The sequence below is a fragment of the Centruroides sculpturatus genome, unplaced genomic scaffold, assembly GCF_000671375.1.
Source record: "Centruroides sculpturatus isolate CEXI.00-Female unplaced genomic scaffold, Cexi_2.0 scaffold127, whole genome shotgun sequence".
Taxonomy (NCBI): Eukaryota; Metazoa; Arthropoda; class Arachnida; order Scorpiones; family Buthidae; genus Centruroides; species Centruroides sculpturatus.
This window is the reverse complement of record NW_019385000.1, coordinates 231,393-251,220: the sequence shown is the minus strand read 5'-3', so window position 1 is coordinate 251,220 and position 19,828 is coordinate 231,393. Positions and strand designations below refer to the sequence as shown.

The following is a 19,828-nucleotide window of genomic DNA, read 5'->3' as shown; positions in this document are numbered from 1 at the left end:
GTGACTCGAGCAACGGACTTGCTGCGAACAACGGACTTTCCGTTCGGCAGTTACGTGAGACGAACAATGGACTTTCTTCGAACAAGTGCGAATGATGTTTCCACTCTTTTGCCGTTGCCAATGACAATCTGCTATTTTTAGGATATATTAGTATTATTAGAATGTATTATTAGTATATCTGAAGTAGAAATGTAATGTAATATATGTTGATGATTTAAATAAACATTAAATGTAATGTAATACAGTATATGTTGACGATTCAAATAAACGAAATGTAATTGTGTAGATGCCGAGGTGGCGGGACGAAAAGAGGTTGTAAAAACAAACGGAGCGAGAGTAGCTCGTAGAAATGTTTAGTGATCTTAATTAATAAAGAATTATTTGTATCATATAATCTAACGAGTTAAGTCATTTATAATGCATCATGGCTTCTAAAAAAACAGAAAGGTGATTTCAATTTAAACAAAGCAAGAAATCATCAGGAGTAAAAGTTGACAAAAACATTCTTGTCGAATGGGAAGAGGTTCAGGAGTTTACCAACACTCATTATCCAAACAGAGCTGAGGCCAACGGGATCAATGATCTCTATGATGACACCTTTGTCCGTCNATGTATAAAGACGGTTACTTTTCGACATAATCACCATGAAGATTGAGGCATTTGTCATATCTGTGGACGAGCTTTTCCATCCCCTTGTCATAGAATGTTGCCACCAGTGAATTGAGATGGCCTTAACAATGTTGTTTTGAAGATTGTCATTAGTTCATTAGCCTCAAGTCTCTGCCCTACTAGCCATGTATTCAGTTCAGGAAAGAGGTGGAGCCTTCACACATTAAAAAGTTTTAAGCTCAGTGGAAGTCTGAAAGGTGAAAGTCTTCACCACCTTTTAAATAATAATAAAAATATTTTATTTCTGTATTTGTACATCTCTGGCAACACTGTAGCGCAAGTTGTTGTAACAGCTGATTTCCGACTTTTGAAATTGATTATTATAATTTGAATTTGTATTGTTCAGTAAGTATCAGATTTTGTTTTAAAAATCATTCTATTTCGTACTTAATATAAAATAAATATTTAATTTGATGGATGTTTAATGTTAAATACAATTACACATTAAATCTAATGAAGTGACAAGAGGATTATTAACTTGATATTACATAAACTACAGAAAACATACACTTTAGATCAGGGGTGTCCAACCCGCGGCCCAAGGCAAGTTCCAATGCGGCCCAATAAACGTGTAAACAAAACCGACAAATTATTTTATTTTTATTTATTTATTTATTTATTTCAATGGCATAAACTCAAAAATGAAATTTCACAAAGCCGTAAACTTTTATACATACAGTCGACTCCCCTACAACACTGCTGATTATTCTGTTTTATATGAATTCGATGTTGTATGAGTCACTTAGATTTTACAAATACGCGTGCCAGGCTGTGAACGGCTCACGTATTTGTAAAATCTAAGTGACACGTACAACATGGAATTCATATAAAACGGAATTATCAACAGTGTTATAGGGGGGTCAACTGGTATTTTATTTTTGAGTGAAAAGGAAATATTTTCAAATACTTGGAGATGTGTGAATGACGAAGGAATAATAAATAAAGCTGAAGTTGTGACTCAAAGGATTATAGACCCAAATTTGAGAAAAGATAAAAAGTAGTGAAGAAGATTGGAAAATTAAGGGTCAATATTTGCATAACAGAATCTTTCTCACTATTTTTTATCTTTTGGCCTTTCTCTCCTTTTCTCAAATTTGGGTCTATAATCCTTTTGAGTTCCAACTCCAGCATTATTTAGTATTCTTTCCAGCATTGAAAGATCATTGAAAGATTTGGCTACCCTTTTTTCGGTTTGGCGTAAAAATTATCATTTTGCGCATTGGTACTTTCTAGGCTACATATTATTTATAAATATATTAGCCGAAAACAAAATGCACTTTAAAATGATGTTTCGTTGTTTTTTATTAATTAGAGACCCAAATAAAACAAATATTCATGTTTTTCAAATAAAGTTTTGTTTGTTCTCTTTATAATAAATGAATTTATTTATTTCTAAGTAAAAACTGAGAGTCTGTAGAAGTAATTTTTTAAAATATCCTTGTTCGTGATAAAGTTTTAATACTTATTACTATAATCTAGACATTTGTGATTGGGTCACAAATATATTATATATACTTGTGGCCCAAAACTCCAAGACTTCTTCGAATGTGGCCCAGAAGAACAAATAGGTTGGACACCCCTGCTTTAGATGGATGTATTATGTCTGGAACATTTAAAAATTAAATACCCAAATTTTTAATCCTGTGAACATAGAATGACTGGGGTTTTCCTTTGAAGAAAATCTATAGAGTCTGATATTGTATGTGAACTGTATGTTGGCAATGTGGTTGTGCAGGGCTGAAAAAGATGGTAGTCGATTGGTGCCAATTCTGGTAAGGTGGATGAGGCAGAACCCCAGCCCAGACTGGACGGCTTCTTTGGCTTGCGTTGTTTTGGTGATTTTGGACTTTGTCTATTTTTGGAGAGTGTGGAATATTAATATGTAGCATTAGAGTTTAGCAAAAATAAAAAAAAAGAACCAGGTTAAGTGTATGCAAAAGTCGTGGTATGATAAGTCTGGATTAATAGCCAAAAAATATGTAGCTATAAAGGAATATAATACTAAAAATGAAGATTTTACTGTTTTCTTATTAATCATACATTTCCTATAAAAAGTCTACTGACCAGGCACAAGTGCCCACCTGACAGTCTCACAAATACTATAAAAGAATCATTTCTGTCATAAAAATAAAAGGTTTGAATTACAAGGGAGAGTTTGGAGTTTGGATACTATCTGATCAGTATATACTGGGTTGAGCGTCAATGTTGATGTCTCCCGTGCTCAGAAAAGTTTTGAATTGTTGCCTGAAGACAATGGAAAACCAATCGGTATTCGTTATTTTACATCACTTTTTCTTGTGTTTGTTCTGTGAGGTGTTCGTTGCCTGAACATAAAAATCTTTTGCAAAAGTGTTCATTATCCAATTTGTTTATTAACTGATCTGTACTGTAAACATTTATATCATTAAATTTCATTTTAATAAAACTAGTAACAACTTCATTATCTATGTTTTTAATAAATGCACAAACTTTAATTCATGTTTTCTTATTCAGTGCCATGCTTTACCTGTAAAAGAATAAACAAAGATCAACATAAATACTCTGCTTCCAGTCTTGTAGAAAACCATGTATAATATTCATCACTTAAATTGTAAAATAATGCTTTATTTCTTAATGTTAATACAAGAAATAACATAATATTCTATAATGTAATATAATTACTATATTATCATACTTTTATAGTTAATCAGTTCACAAGACAATTTTTATATTTTATTTTTCTATTTTGATCCATTAATCTCTATCATTTACAAAGGCAAGAATTGGATAAACCAAGTGATTGCTGTTGTTCATAAACATCACTAAATCCCATTGGTAATACGTTGGGCTGATGATGTTTATATATGTACAAGGGCTGTTTTTTTCCCAATCTCCGATAGTTCATAAAAGAAAGACAAGTGTTAGAAACAAATTGAATTTATTACTAAAAGTAATGTATAAAGATGGTTACTTTTCGACATAATCACCATGAAGATTGAGGCATTTGTCATATCTGTGGACGAGCTTTTCCATCCCCTTGTCATAGAATGTTGCCACCAGTGAATTGAGATGGCCTTAACAATGTTGTTTTGAAGATTGTCATTAGTTCATTAGCCTCAAGTCTCTGCCCTACTAGCCATGTATTCAGTTCAGGAAAGAGGTGGAGTCTTCACACATTAAAAAGTTTTAAGCTGGGTGGAAGTCTGAAAGGTGAAAGTCTTCACCACCTTTAAAAAACCACCATATAGCCCCAATTTATCACTGAGTGACTTCCATCTCTTTCCTGAACAGGAAAAGTGGCTAGGAGGGCAGAGGTTCAAGACTAATGACGAGCTTCAAAAAAACGTTACGGCTCATCTCAAGTTATTGGCAGCAACGTTCTATGACAAGGGGATGGAAAAGCTCGTCCACAGATATGATAAATGTCTCAATCTTCACAGTGATTATGTGAAAAAGTAACCATGTTTGTACCTAACTTTTGGTAATAAATTCAATTTGTTACTTATGCTTGTCTTTCTTTTATGGACCATTGGAGCTTGAAAAAAAAACCAGCCTATGTGTACATATGCAAGAATTGGATGTTGAATAAATGAAAAACTTACACAGAATGGTCACAAAGTTCCTACATACAGTACATTGGTTAGAAGTTATCTATATTTTATGTTATATTTTCTGTACAAATTAAAGTTTTTGTTCTTTTAGACATCTTTCATGTTGATTGTTTGGTATTATATTATTAATTCAGTTACGAATAATTGTTTTTAAGTATTAACTTGTTATAATTAGAGTTGAGAAAATTTATTTCTGTGATACTGCAAAGTTAATTATCATATTCTGTTAAGTCATGAATCCAAACAGAAATTTGAAGCTCTTTTTTATTTAAGAAATTTTATTTTATATTAAGAAATTTTACTTGTGTTGCATTTACGATGTAATATAAAGGATGTTCAATGCAACAGAAGTAAGGTTGATATTTCACTTAGTCTATCAGCTTAGTTAAGTCAAGTATGAATTTTATTATGTTGAAATAAATAACTTCTAAACAATGTAACAACCAGAAACTGAAAGTAGATATTCAGACACTCTAAATAACATTTACGTGCAACAAAATCTTTTAGTTACTAATGTTTTCTGTCATTTTTAATGAACGTCTTCAGATAAGATGATAAATTGAACAATTAAGTAAGATAACAGAAAAATATAGAACATCGAATGCCAGACAATTTTTAAATTAAAAAATTAAAACAAAAAATATAGAAAAAAATAAAATCTAAAAGAAGTAAATACTGTACAATATACAAATACAAATATACTGTATGAGGTGCTGTCAAAAGTTCTGGGACTGGTCCAAAAATAATGTCAGATGTACATGTTAATTTATTGAGATACAAATATCATGAAACCTGATTTATTAGTAATATGGCAGTCATTTTGCTTAATTTATTGAGAGTTGTTGCCTTCAAAATAAGTTCTTTCTGCAGCTATACATAGATTCTAGCACTTTTCTGTTTTGAAAACATTCCCGGAACTTTTTTTTTTTATGATGCTGTTAAGTACTCATTGCAATGTTCTCAAATCAATGTCCTTTTTTCAGCCATGGAAATAGAAGTTACATGGTGCCATGTCTGATGAATGAGGAGGATGGGGAACCATGGCATTTTCTTTTTGGCAAGAAATTGTTGAATAGTGATAGCTGTGTGAGTGGGGAATTGTCACAATGTAACAAGCAGTTCTTTAATTGCTTTGGAAGGGTGTTAAGATCTTTTTAGATTCCTGTGAAATGGATTTCTAAATAGGTAGAGATTTTGCATGGTAGGTGTGATGCCTACTTCTGATCTTCTTAATGATTTTAGCTTGTTCCCAGAGTACACTGAAAGAATTCAAAAGAGCATAAACAGCAAAAGCTGTGCCTGGATGTGACTTCTGTGTGTTGTATTTATGTTCACTCAATCATGCATGTAGAGATCTTAAGATGGCTCTAACATACTGTAAGTTGTGCACAACCATGTTGTCCTTAACAGAAACAGTATATAGTTCTAGAATGTACATACAGTTTAGAAGGTCATAGTTACTGCATAAGTTCTTGTAGGTGATGAGATTTTTCTTATGTAGAATTATTCAACCAGTAACTTTAATATCCTTATAGGTGTTGCAGAGGTCTTGGAGGGTTTGTTATGAACTAAACACTGTGTAACTTGGAGTATGTCTTCCTCTGATCTTAGGGTAGTAACTATTGATATTTTTCTTGTTATTTTTATTTTTCAGCATTTATTGTCATTACAGCTAATGTTTTCACTTTTGTATCTTTTCCAATTTATTTTATGCATTTTTTTATCGTATATACAGTATATTTACATGCATTTAGTTATTTTATATTTTATTTTCATTATTTGTTTTAATTTTTTGATTTAAAGATTGACCAGCATTTGAAGTTCTAATATTTTTCTGTTATCTTACTTAATCATTCAATTTTACAAGTTATTCAATTTTTTTTCTTAATTAATTGAAGAGGTGATTGAAAATGACCAAAAAATTAATAGTAGTAAAAAGTTTTTGCTGCATGTAAAGATTGTTTATAGCTTGTGGCCCACCAGTGGCCGAGCAGTCTTCGTACCCTAAACACTGGGAGTTCAGTCGTGGGTTTGCGCCGCGATCGGACAGGCTGGCTGCTTGGAGTTTTCCGGGTTTTTTCCTTGCCGATAACGACTAAATAGGAGGCCAGTTCTCCATAAAAGTCCTCCTGGAAGGCATTCTTTCCCCTCGTGTAACATCGCGCCCCAGAGAAGGCAACGGGAAACCACTCTGGGTACTAACCTTCCCTAGTAACACCTTGGCGTATTATTAACTACTTACTAATCTGCGCCAGGTGTCGCCAACATCAGAAATCAGATATGGCACCAAGAAGAAGTTTATAGCTTGTAAACAATGGCCACTTTCAAGCAGCATCTATTTTTATATTCCTGTTAGTTGCTGTTATTTGGTGGTTTGACTGTATAAGCTTTTATATTAAAAAATATTTATTAAATAATTTTAAAAAATTATTAGTTTACTTTAAAAAAAATATAAATAAAATGATCGGAAGAATAAATGTTCTTATAAAATAATAATGTATATTCTGTACAAGATGCGTTATTAGATAGGAAAAATTTTTTTTGTGAAAATAATGAGTATTTTTATAAGCTATGTACTGAACTGGAACTGTTTAATATATATATACATGCACAATGATACTTTTTTGTACTAATTATTATTATTTTTAATAAGTATGAAATGAATAAGTACTTTTTAAAAATAATTTTATAGCTATAGTTGAAATATTACATAAAAATTTTATTAAATACATTTCAATTGAGATAAATTATGAATTTTTAATAATATTGGCACGTTCTTACATTAATTTATAAAAATAAAACGCATCGGATATTGAATTAGTTTATATGTTTGCTAAATTTAATTGATATAATTAATAATAGTATGTTTAGAGATGAATATTTTAACAATGAAAGTTATTATTTTCTTAAGTAACTTTTTAGCATCCAGAACATGTACAGTCGACCCCCCCCTCATAACACTGTTGATAATTCCGTTTTATATGAATTCCATGTTGTACGAGCCACTTAGATTTTACAAATACGTGTGCTGGGCTGTGAACGGCTCACGTATTTGTAAAATCTAAGTGACTCGTACAACATGGAATTCATATAAAACGGAATTATCAACAGTGTTATAGTGGGTCGACTGTAAATACTTTTTGTCTTACATAAATATTTTGTAGTGTAAATCTTTATATAGTTTAAAATTACTTGGTGATGAATATTGAAGTGAATTTTGCATGATATGGGAAAGTTAGGGAAAAACAATATGAAAAATTAGTAAATTAAACTGTTTTATAATTATTTCTATCATCATTGCTGTTTTCTCTGCTTTCTCTACTGTTTCAACCCTGGGCAATAATTTGGCCTTTTCTTTCTAGTAAGCCCATCTGTGGTTAGGCTAGACCCATTACTATTATCATCAGCATCAGTTGATTTCAATTGACTGTGAAGTCTTGCTGGCACCACTTTTCTCTACTGTATTATTAATTTTATCTTCTGATTGCTGCTTTACATCTGACATCATCATTTATCTCTTTATTCTATGCTTTCTAGTTATATCTCTGTGTTTTGATTTATTTCTTATCATCATGTAGATTTGTTTTTAGTCTATTATCACTCATTTGGGCAATATGACTTACCATTTAAATCATTGACTATCTATGTGGCCAACAATCAAAACTTTTTCAAGTAGCTCACTTAATTATTGATTACGTATCTTGATTAGATTCCAGACTATCAAACTTATGAAGTAAATATAATAGAATAATTTAATTATGATAAATTATAGAAGTTAATTGCTTCTATATTCATTTTATTAATCTTTAATAAATTATATATTACAAAAGTTGAAGAATGCCAGTATTTAACATATATTTCTTCTCTTAATCCCATAATCTTTTATGTTATTTGAATTTGATCTAATTATTTCATTTATTAAATTTTCAGTTATGTTAATAGGAACTAAAGAAATAGTTTATTTTGGAATGAATAAAGTAATTCCAGAAGTACCCTCAGAGATATTGATGGATGAAAATGGATGAAAATAAGCTGTAAAGAAGAAGACATCTACTTGCGCTTAAAGCAATTGAATGGCAATTATGAAATGTATGTTTAATTTAAACTTTAATTATTATTAACATTTATATTTATATGTATTCTGTACTAACAATAACATATGAAATCCTTTCTCATGTAATTTATTTATCTCTCATAATATCTATACAAATTTAAAATAATAATAATTACAAATTTCCATATAAATTGACAAAATTTACAATATATTTATTTAAAAATAAACAATTTAGCTTTGTTCAGGAACCAAAAACTAATATAGAAAACAATTTTAGTCTGTTATATAAATATCATTTTATTCTGTTGAATATGAGTATTTGTATGTTGAATATGATTATATTTATTAGTAAAATGTTTTGTTAAAGATTTTGGCCTTCTGAATGGTATATAATTTTTGTTTATACAAATTTCTTGTTTCTAACAGTTAAAGGTAAATTGCGTAGTTATCTAGACACCTCCTGTTATCATTTATCAAATGTTTGTCAAAATTTACAGTATTTATGTGAATAAATAATGAATAATATACCCATCATGTACACATTTGAAAGATAGAATAATTTTATTTTATTCTTATTATTTAGGTTTTATTTTGAATATTACATAATTCATTATATTCATAATATAGAGTCTTCCAAAATGAATGCTCCCATTTTAAATTATTGTAATCTTGTTAATTATTACCCAAGAAGTATGTGTTGTACATCCATCAGTAAAGTAATGGTTCAAGTTTCATTTACTATCTGTATTCAAACATCTTTCTGTCCTCTGACTCTAGGAATGCAGTAAACAAAAGTGGTGACTTCAGAACAGAGAAAGCATTTTGTGTTCTGCAGTCTACAAACTTGTAATCAGTCATCATTGTGGAAGAATGTTTTCCTTATGTACATACATATCTTCACGCCTTTTCCCTTTTGGGTTGACAGTGAATGAGTTGCTTCCACACTACTCACAAACATACCTATCTTGCTTCTTCCACGCTCATTGAGGTGTTTCGTCCATATTTTGCTGACTTTGACCACACATACTCACAATGTTCTTTGCAATCAAAGCATCATGCACACCATCTATCCATCTCTTTGGCGGGTGGCTCCTGGGTCACTTGCCACACACCACACCAACATATACACACTTTAACCGTCATTCATTACTCATACACTCCACATGTCCAAACCACCTCAGTAACCTCCCTTGTGCCTGCTCACTCACTTGATTTTGCATTCCACACAACTCATAAAACCTTTCATTCCTTATTCTGTCCATTCATGTCTTGCCACAAACTGCATGCAGCATTCTCAGTTCTACAGCATTCACTCCACTTCCAGTTTTCATCTACCATGCCCATGTTTTGCACCCATACAACAGGGAAGGTAGTAGCTCTTGCTTGCTCACAGTTAATCCTACTCTTTTAGGCATACACTCATTCCGAAGCAGGCAGTTTTCCTTATGTGATGGATCATTTTAAAATTCTATATAAAACTGATGTTAGACAATGATGAATTTGCAGACTGCATGCTTTTTCTATTGTGAAATCACCCATTTTGTTTATGGTGCTTCCTAGAGAAAGTAGACAAAAAAGATATTCTGATGCAGACCAAATTTGTCTGATTGCACAGATGCATTGCACCTTGTAGTTTAAGTGATGAAATGCATTTCCAATACTAATAAACCATATAGTTTTGAACTTGATCTCTGATTTTATTTCATTACTTAACCTACAAGATGGGATAAGTCTGTAATCAACCAAATTTGGGCTACATTAGGAAGCATTAACCCATACAAGAAGCAAGAATATTTACAATAGACAAAAAGACATTTGAATGCAATTGGTAAATGAAACTGGAATAATTACTTTATTGATTGTATACAATGCATACTTCTGAGGTAATAATTAATATACTTTCAGTTTTTTAAAATAATAGCATTCTTTTTGGCAGACTCTGTTTAATAACAAAAATTTATCTTGTAACTCAAAAATGAAATCTTACAGTATCAGGACAAAGGTATATTGACATCACAAATTTATTTGTAGTATTATCTTAACAATTTTATTAGATTTTAAGATCAAATTTGAATATTATGTACATAATTTNGGAAGGTAGTAGCTCTTGCTTGCTCACAGTTAATCCTACTCTTTTAGGCATACACTCATTCCGAAGCAGGCAGTTTTCCTTATGTGATGGATCATTTTAAAATTCTATATAAAACTGATGTTAGACAATGATGAATTTGCAGACTGCATGCTTTTTCTATTGTGAAATCACCCATTTTGTTTATGGTGCTTCCTAGAGAAAGTAGACAAAAAAGATATTCTGATGCAGACCAAATTTGTCTGATTGCACAGATGCATTGCACCTTGTAGTTTAAGTGATGAAATGCATTTCCAATACTAATAAACCATATAGTTTTGAACTTGATCTCTGATTTTATTTCATTACTTAACCTACAAGATGGGATAAGTCTGTAATCAACCAAATTTGGGCTACATTAGGAAGCATTAACCCATACAAGAAGCAAGAATATTTACAATAGACAAAAAGACATTTGAATGCAATTGGTAAATGAAACTGGAATAATTACTTTATTGATTGTATACAATGCATACTTCTGAGGTAATAATTAATATACTTTCAGTTTTTTAAAATAATAGCATTCTTTTTGGCAGACTCTGTTTAATAACAAAAATTTATCTTGTAACTCAAAAATGAAATCTTACAGTATCAGGACAAAGGTATATTGACATCACAAATTTATTTGTAGTATTATCTTAACAATTTTATTAGATTTTAAGATCAAATTTGAATATTATGTACATAATTTAATTATTCGGAATTTATTTTGTGTGTTGTAAAAAGAATTAAGTAATGTAAAAACTGAATGCATAACTTTTTTATTAGACACTGATTAATTAATTTATTTTGAAATATTTTTGAAGCATTTTCTACACCTGTAGTTACAAAAACCATTCTAAATTATGTATAAGAACAAATTAATAGCATATTTCAAGCTTTTGATATCAAGTAAAAATTTAAATTACAGTATTTTAACTGCATCCTGCTGAATGGCTGATGTCTTCTTTTTAATTCTCCAAACCTTCTTTGAGTCAAACCTCACTCCTTCTTCTCCAGGGAATCTGGAGCAGAAGGATTAAATTGAGATGGGATTAAGTTTAATACAAGTGAACACTTCAAAAAGCATTTATGCAATCTTGAACCCAAAAAATACATTTATATGAACTTCTGAAGTTTATAGTAAATTATTTATTATAAATACAAAGGGTGAGTACTCTATATACAACTTATTTTACTTGTTTGTTTAGTTTTTTAACTACATATTCTGCAATTGAATTTACTATGTATGCATGATATTAAGTACAGTGGAACCTTGGATAATGAATGCCCTAGTTCAACGGTGGACAACCCCCGGCCCACGGGCCAGCTATGGCTTGCAAAAAGTTTCTATCCGGCCCGCGAGATGTTTAGAAGAAATTATAAATAAATATTTTTCAATGTAATTCGTCTAGTTTAAATTGAATATCATTTTCTGAAGTNCACACATACTCACAATGTTCTTTGCAATCAAAGCATCATGCACACCATCTATCCATCTCTTTGGTGGGTGGCTCCTGGGTCACTTGCCACACACCACACCAACATATACACACTTTAACAGTCATTCATTACTCATACACTCCACATGTCCAAACCACCTCAGTAACCTCCCTTGTGCCTGCTCACTCACTTGATTTTGCATTCCACACAACTCAAAAAACCTTTGCGGCGGTTGGCAACACTGCGCCGACCACCGTCCCCAACCCGTGTGACGTCAGAGGTCGAGGTTCACTCTTTTTGGGTCGACGTGCTCAGGTTCGGACGCTCATCCCCACTCTCCGACCTTTGTCTACAGGATTGGCGTTGTTCTAACCATCTGTACATAGATTTGTAATTATCGGTAAATAAACTAGTGAATACGACATTCGGATCCTTCTTTCAACCCTAGAATGTATAACTCGACGCCACGACGATTCCGTTCGCGGATGCGATCGGATTGAGCGATCTGACTAACTTCAACTATTTAGAGGAACCATTAATGGTCCCCTCACCTTTCATTCCTTATTCTGTCCATTCATGTCTTGCCACAAACTGCATGCAGCATTCTCAGTTCTACAGCATTCACGCCACTTCCAGTTTTCATCTACCATGCCCATGTTTTGCACCCATACAACAAGGAAGGTAGTAGCACTTGCTTGCTCACAGTTAATCCTACTCTTTTAGACATACACTCATTCCGAAGCAGGCAGTTTTCCTTATGTGATGGATCATTTTAAAATTCTATATAAAACTGATGTTAGACAATGACGAATTTGCAGACTGCATGCTTTTTCTATTGTGAAATCACCCATTTTGTTTATGGTGCTTCCTAGAGAAAGTAGACAAAAAAGATATTCTGATGCAGACCAAATTTGTCTGATTGCACAGATGCATTGCACCTTGTAGTTTAAGTGATGAAATGCATTTCCAATACTAATAAACCATATAGTTTTGAACTTGATCTCTGATTTTATTTCATTACTTAACCTACAAGATGGGATAAGTCTGTAATCAACCAAATTTGGGCTACATTAGGAAGCATTAACCCATACAAGAAGCAAGAATATTTACAATAGACAAAAAGACATTTGAATGCAATTGGTAAATGAAACTGGAATAATTACTTTATTGATTGTATACAATGCATACTTCTGAGGTATTAATTAATATACTTTCAGTTTTTTAAAATAATAGCATTCTTTTTGGCAGACTCTGTTTAATAACAAAAATTTATCTTGTAACTCAAAAATGAAATCTTACAGTATCAGGACAAAGGTATATTGACATCACAAATTTATCTGTAGTATTATCTTAACAATTTTATTAGATTTTAAGATCAAATTTGAATATTATGTACATAATTTAATTATTCGGAATTTATTTTGTGTGTTGTAAAAAGAATTAAGTAATGTAAAAACTGAATGCATAACTTTTTTATTAGACACTGATTAATTAATTTATTTTGAAATATTTTTGAAGCATTTTCTACACCTGTAGTTACTTAGTTACTACAGGTGTAGAAAATGCTTCAACTGGCAATAGAAAACATTTTAGTGTAGCATTAAAGAAAGGAATTATTGCAAATCACGAGAATGGCATTCATGTTTCTGACATCATTAAAGAATATAATGTGGCAAAATCAACTATCTCTACAATTATTAAAAACAGAGAAGCATTTAAGGTTTGCTGAAGTTGCTAAAGGAGTGAATGTGATATCAAAACAAAGTTCTAAAGTTTAAGATGAAGTAGAAAAACTACATCATCTATGGATCAATGAAAAGCAACTTGCTATTTATTGATTATTCAAATAAAATTTTTTTCGATGCCAATAAAATTTGGTATTAAGTTGGTATTGATCCTTATTATGAGTATATCAAATGCTTTCATACTGAAATTTAAAACAAATTTGAAATGTGGAGTTAATTGATTTCGTTTGTGATTGGCTCAAATATGAAACCATATTCACATCATATAGATATATATCATGACACTGACAAGTTTTACAGTATTAAAACTTCAATATGTATTAAATTACATAGAGTATTGCATATGATGTGTATATAGTTGTATTTTTATTATTGTTAAAAATTAAGTTTATTGTATTGAAAAAAGAGTTTGTCTTAAAAAAATTTTTTTGTTATAAATATTTTAAATTTTGTGAATATATTTATAACAATTTGTCTGTTCATATTTTAAAACAACCAAAGAAGGCATGTACCCAGGCCTGTCTTTAGGTGTGGGCCTACTAGGCTTGGGCCCAGGGACCTCCTTAACATTCAAGATTTCAAAAATATGCAAAATTGAATAGAGCAAGAAATAATAAAAATATTATAAGCAGTAAACAATTAAAAGATATGTTTGATAAGTTTTATTAAACATAAATATAATAATATGAAACCTGTTTTTCTGACAACTTAAATTAAGAAATGAAATTAGAATCAACTTTAGTCAACAATGGACAATAAATATAATGTATTTTTTTCCAGCAAAGTCATTAACTAATCATTAAAATTTAATTTGTTTAATAAATCAGACTCAATATTTATGATTGAAAGATAGTTCAACGTATCTTGCAACATTGTACTTAGGTAATTCTTTTTTTCATATTTTAATTTAGAAAAAGAACATTCCCCAGTGCAATTCGTTATCATAAAACATAAAGAAATATGGAAACAAATTCCAACATTTGGAAATGTTGAAACTAAAGAATTCTTTTTAATTTCCAAATATAAATTAGGTATCGATACCTCACTCAATTTTATTTTTGAAATATAATGTTTGAAATGTAAACACTCTGCTATCAAACTCGTTACACACACATCAGTATCGTATGTAGAAGCTAGTCTTTCACATGCTTTTATAATATCCTTTTTATCTCGGTAATTCGGTACAAAATGTAAAGTTATCACTTATTCTTTGATAAGTGTATGTACTGATATTATGAAAAATTTTAACTGTCAAATTCAGTTCAATTAATTAATCTTAAAAAAAGAAAACAAATTACAAAATGTTGGTAAGTATACTTATACATGGTTAGGCTACTTATTTATAACTCAAACATTTACATGTAGAATTTTTGAATAAAAATTTGATTATTAAATAAATGTTAATAGTAGTTTAAAAATTTTATTTGATGAATAATTACTTACTATAATTAATTCTTTTAATTAAATGAAATGTAAAAAATGAAAAATGTTTAATAGAGAAAGCTAATTGAAAAAATTTATGAACATTCGCCCAGGGCCTCGCACATACCAAACACGGGCGTGAATGGACCTAGTATCATGCCATAATGCATACTGTGAACAGTTTTAAATATGTTATTTTTAAAATAAGTATGGCTCTTTGATAATTAGTGTTTCCATTTCATTTTTTCAATAGTCTCAATTAATAAGTGAATAGAATTTACTGTTGTAATGTATTAGTCATATTGAACATTATAACTTTTGTTTAGTTACTTGATAAACCACCCCATATGTTAAGTAATTTGATGATGTTTTATTGCTTTATATTTCTATTATACACAGTGAATTTCATAATAAAAATAGTCAGTGAATGCATTATTATTTAAATTATTTAGGCAGATTTGAGGATTAATCTAACCATTTGCTATTTGTGAAAAGAACATGTACAGTACATCAACAAACTAGGCTCCGAAAACCCGATACATTCTAATAACAAAGGCAACCACTGCCGTATGCCATCAGGCTATATAACAGCTACATTATTAGTACAGTACATCAGTCTGTGTCAAACAAGATAGTGTTGTCATCTAAATGTAGAATTAAAATGAAATTCAGAATGCTGAAAGTGCTAAGTTTTTTATATTGAATTAGGTTACACCAGTAATGCAGCAAGAATTGACTGTTATTATAATAAAATGATGCAATGATTGCAATGAAATACTGTAATTTGCAAATTATGTGTTATATATGTTGTATATGCTTGATTTATAGCAATCAAATTTAGTGTTAAATAATAATTAAATGAAATGACTGAACAAACCATACACACATGCACAGGTATGAGTCATTAGTGTCATATAAAAGCAAAAGGGAAAATTGTATTTTATTATATTGTTAAATATTCAAAAAGTACAGATTGTAATGATTTAAATGTACATTTATGTGGTAGATATCTTTAGCTTACTTTTACACTTGCATATAAAGAAATTAAGTTGCTAAAAAATGGATATTAGTAACAGAGGGTGCAGTTGCTCACTCACATCCTAATGGCTGCACCTAGTATTCTTTGTATCTTCTGTTGTTCTGTATTTCATATGAGATATTGACACATCCTGGTCTGCAATACAGAAATTAAATTATGAGCATTACCTACAATGATCACTAATTATATATTATATGTAGAATTTGTGTTTAATTTACTACTGCGTTATGCGTAGATCTGCTTAAATTGATAATTATAAATTATGTTCATATTATTATGTTCTACTGAAATAAATTATATATGGCTTTTTATATATGTATTTTCAATATATTTTTTTATATTTATGGATTGTCTGCATAAATTTTTTGAACATTTAATTTGATAAAAGATAGAAATACAAGATACTTATAATAAAGTTGAAATAGGAGTTACTCCTTTGTTGTAAAGATTAAAACAAACACAAAACCTAAAAATGTTATAATAGTAAAATTAATGTAAAAATTAAATTATGTAGAAATAATTTTAAGTTTCAAATTATTATGAAATCTCAAAATTTGTTAACACAAGGTGTTTGGATTGACACTGACACATTTCAATTCTCTGTCAAAATTCAATACATAATCTAAATGCATTGTGTGAGAAAGTGCAACTGTTTAAGTTTTCCCTACAATCAATTGAGGTGTGAGGACTAATTGGTTGTGGTTGTCCATGATCTCCTAACATTACACTTTTAGACTTCATCAGGAGATTGTAAAACACAGGGTTTACGCTGGCATCTAAATCAGTGACCTCAAACTTCATGCGTACATACTGGAGACTTGTGTTTGTTATACTGTACTTCAAATATTGCTACACACAAGGCAGGAAATTAAATATTATTTATATATTCTCTGTGGAGCACATGTGGAGATTTTATAATTTTGTGTAGAAAGGAGTAAAGATAGAACTTTACTTATTTTTCAATAAAGTTTGGTGAGTTTGTTCTTAAATTGCATATATCTAATACTCTTATTGTAGTTGTTATCTATTTTTCTCATTGCCTTTTAAAGTGTGCCTTTTAGTAAGTATTATCATCAAAGTAGTATTTGCCTAAAAGTAACATGTACCCTTATAAAACCCCTGATCAAAGAGTATAAAATTGAATTATTTTGTATCTGGAAAGTAGCTTATATTCTTCTCATATATTTACGAAGTTTTGTAGAAATCAGTTTAATCATTATCACCTGATACTTGGACAGAAATGGATTTCATTATACAGTGGAACCTCTATATTCGTCATTAATCTGTTCCTAAGGACCTAATAAATATGGAATATGACAAATATAGAAACAATTTTTCTCTTAATAAATAACTGATATTCAATTAATCTATTCCCATCCTGAAAAAAGGTACAAGAATAAAAATTATGTTGTTTGTAAAACTTTATCTTTATTGTACTAAATACAGTATAGTTGTAGAATGGTAGAATAGTATTATTAATATAGTATATTGTTTAGAAGAAGACATATCAATTAAAACATACATAATTCAATTATTATCATGGTGTCTGTTTTGCCAATGATTCAGTAGCACTCAATAAAGAACTTGTCCAGTGTTGTGTGTTTTTCTCTGCTTTTTAAAACTTTTCTGAAGTAGGAAATTACATTATCATTGAATGTATTTGTATTTTGGTTGACTATAACAACATTTGGGTCCACTTTGAAGCAATTGGAACTTGGTTTCTTGCATTGATTATTTTTAAATAACTCAACAACACACACGACAACCATACAAAGCAGACTGATTAACTACGGCTAGCTAACATGGCTAGTTGATCGGCATGGGCGTGCAATTGTAGTGCTAATTCCAGTGTTGGGAATGACAACGAATACAGAAAATACTGACGAATATGGAAAAATAGAAAAGTCATCAAAATGTGATGAATATCGAATATTACAAATATAGAGGTTCCACTGTATATAGATAGATAAGTAAGAAGAATCAACTTTTGTCTCAGCAATACATTTAACAAACAAAAGTTTCAACCACTTTTACTGATTGTCAGCAGGTTACAAACAATTCAATCAATTGAGATTTAAACAGTAACTTCAACTATTCACATTGATGTTTGTAGTGCTATTAATTTGCACATTATTATTATTATAATTTTGGTATATCAGAGTTGTATTTGAAAAATTTGAAGCTCAATTCATTTATAACCTTAATACGTTCTTAAATTAACAATAGTTATATTATCATCATATTTAAATAAACTCTTCTAGAATTGCTTGACAAGTCTCAATTATGTTGGCGAAGAGCGTAAGCTCCTTGGAATTTTTATCACATCATTTTTGGGAATATTATGGGAAACTCTGCTAAGTCAACATTTTGAGTGCTCCAAAAGTGGTCAGCAATTCAGTTATGTTTATAAAGCATAAAAACATGTTGCTAAATCTTTGACATTCATTGAGTTTAAACAATTTAACATTACACTTGACTCTAACTCCAGCTTAACAGCTTTATATTTAAAATTAAAATTGAAGACTGTCTGTTGAAAAAGGAGTCAGCATTTATTAATTTTAATGTTCCAGAATACAAATTTTTGACAAATGACCTTACATTGTAGGCTACTTGACTATCAGAATTTTAAAAAATTTCAAGGAAAATCAGTAAAGAAATTGCCTGTGAGTTCAGAAAATAAGTTATCAAGAGGACCTGGAAAATGCTGTGACAAAGTGCCTACTGTGTAGTTGCAATGCCGTGAACATAATAGACTATAATTTATGTAATTCTGTTTCATAAACATTATAATACTTTTGAAAATTCTGTGTTATTTGTAATAGAGCTTAAGCCATTGGACTTCACTTAATTAATTTTTTAGGAACAAATGTCTTATGTCACTTCTAGTTTCATTAATGGAGTTTTGTTTATATATAAACTACACAACAACACCTTATCTCACTGAGAATTATTTATTGTAACAAACGTTTTCAACCTGTTCCGCAGGCCAACTTCAGGTTTTTAAAAATCGTGGAATATTTTATATATAAATTAAATAAATGCATATAGACATAGGCTATAGAAAACTACGTGAATAGTTTCCAATGTTATGCTTCTTAAAATCTACTTACCTTTACTCTTATTATAAAGATTTGGTCTGTTTTCTTTTTATTATCTATATTGATTGCATGATGCAGAGTGTGAAATAACATTAACGCTTTATTTTTTTACATATATCTTAAAGGATATTACAATGTAAATTCATCCTACAGTATTAGTATAATATTTTCTACTTTCTACACCTATAAAAGGTGTGTAAACTGAACAATATAATTGAATATTATAAATTTGCCTCCAAGCACACTTCTTCCACCTGTTCAGTGATTTGCTGCTGATGAATAGCATTCTGACAGAATTTAGCCTTTTATATAAAACATAGGAATAAAATACAAGTTAGATTTTTTCACTACTAAATAAAGTTATTTTATCTATATTTCTTATATTGATTTTATCTATATTTTTATTGTTTTTGGAGAGGGACGAAATCTTATTCTTGTCTCAGGCTGTATCTTTTTTCTTTCAACTCTGATCCTGATGACTTAGAATAAACTTAGTACATTAATAGGAGAATGTTTACAGTTCAAATTAGGATCTTAACACTACTGATATAAATACAAATAAAATTTCTTGTCTTCTTGCATTCTTTCTAACCACAGTAACACAACCCTAGCTGAATGATTGAATATTTTCTTTGAGGATCTTCTCTGCCTACAAATATGT

General features: G+C 30.1%; 1 protein-coding gene across 2 annotated transcripts in view; it reads left to right on the top strand.

Moving 5' to 3' along the window:
* The first annotated feature begins 930 nt into the window (after nucleotides 1-930).
* Nucleotides 931-19,828, top strand: part of LOC111633221 (stathmin domain-containing protein 1-like) — a 32,036-nt gene continuing 13,138 nt past the window's right edge. For both annotated transcript variants that reach the window (XR_002758022.1, XM_023377757.1), the window contains exons 1-2: nucleotides 931-1,014; nucleotides 8,190-8,348. The gene's annotated coding sequence lies outside the window, so the exon portion shown is untranslated. The remainder of the gene's footprint in view (nucleotides 1,015-8,189; nucleotides 8,349-19,828) is intronic.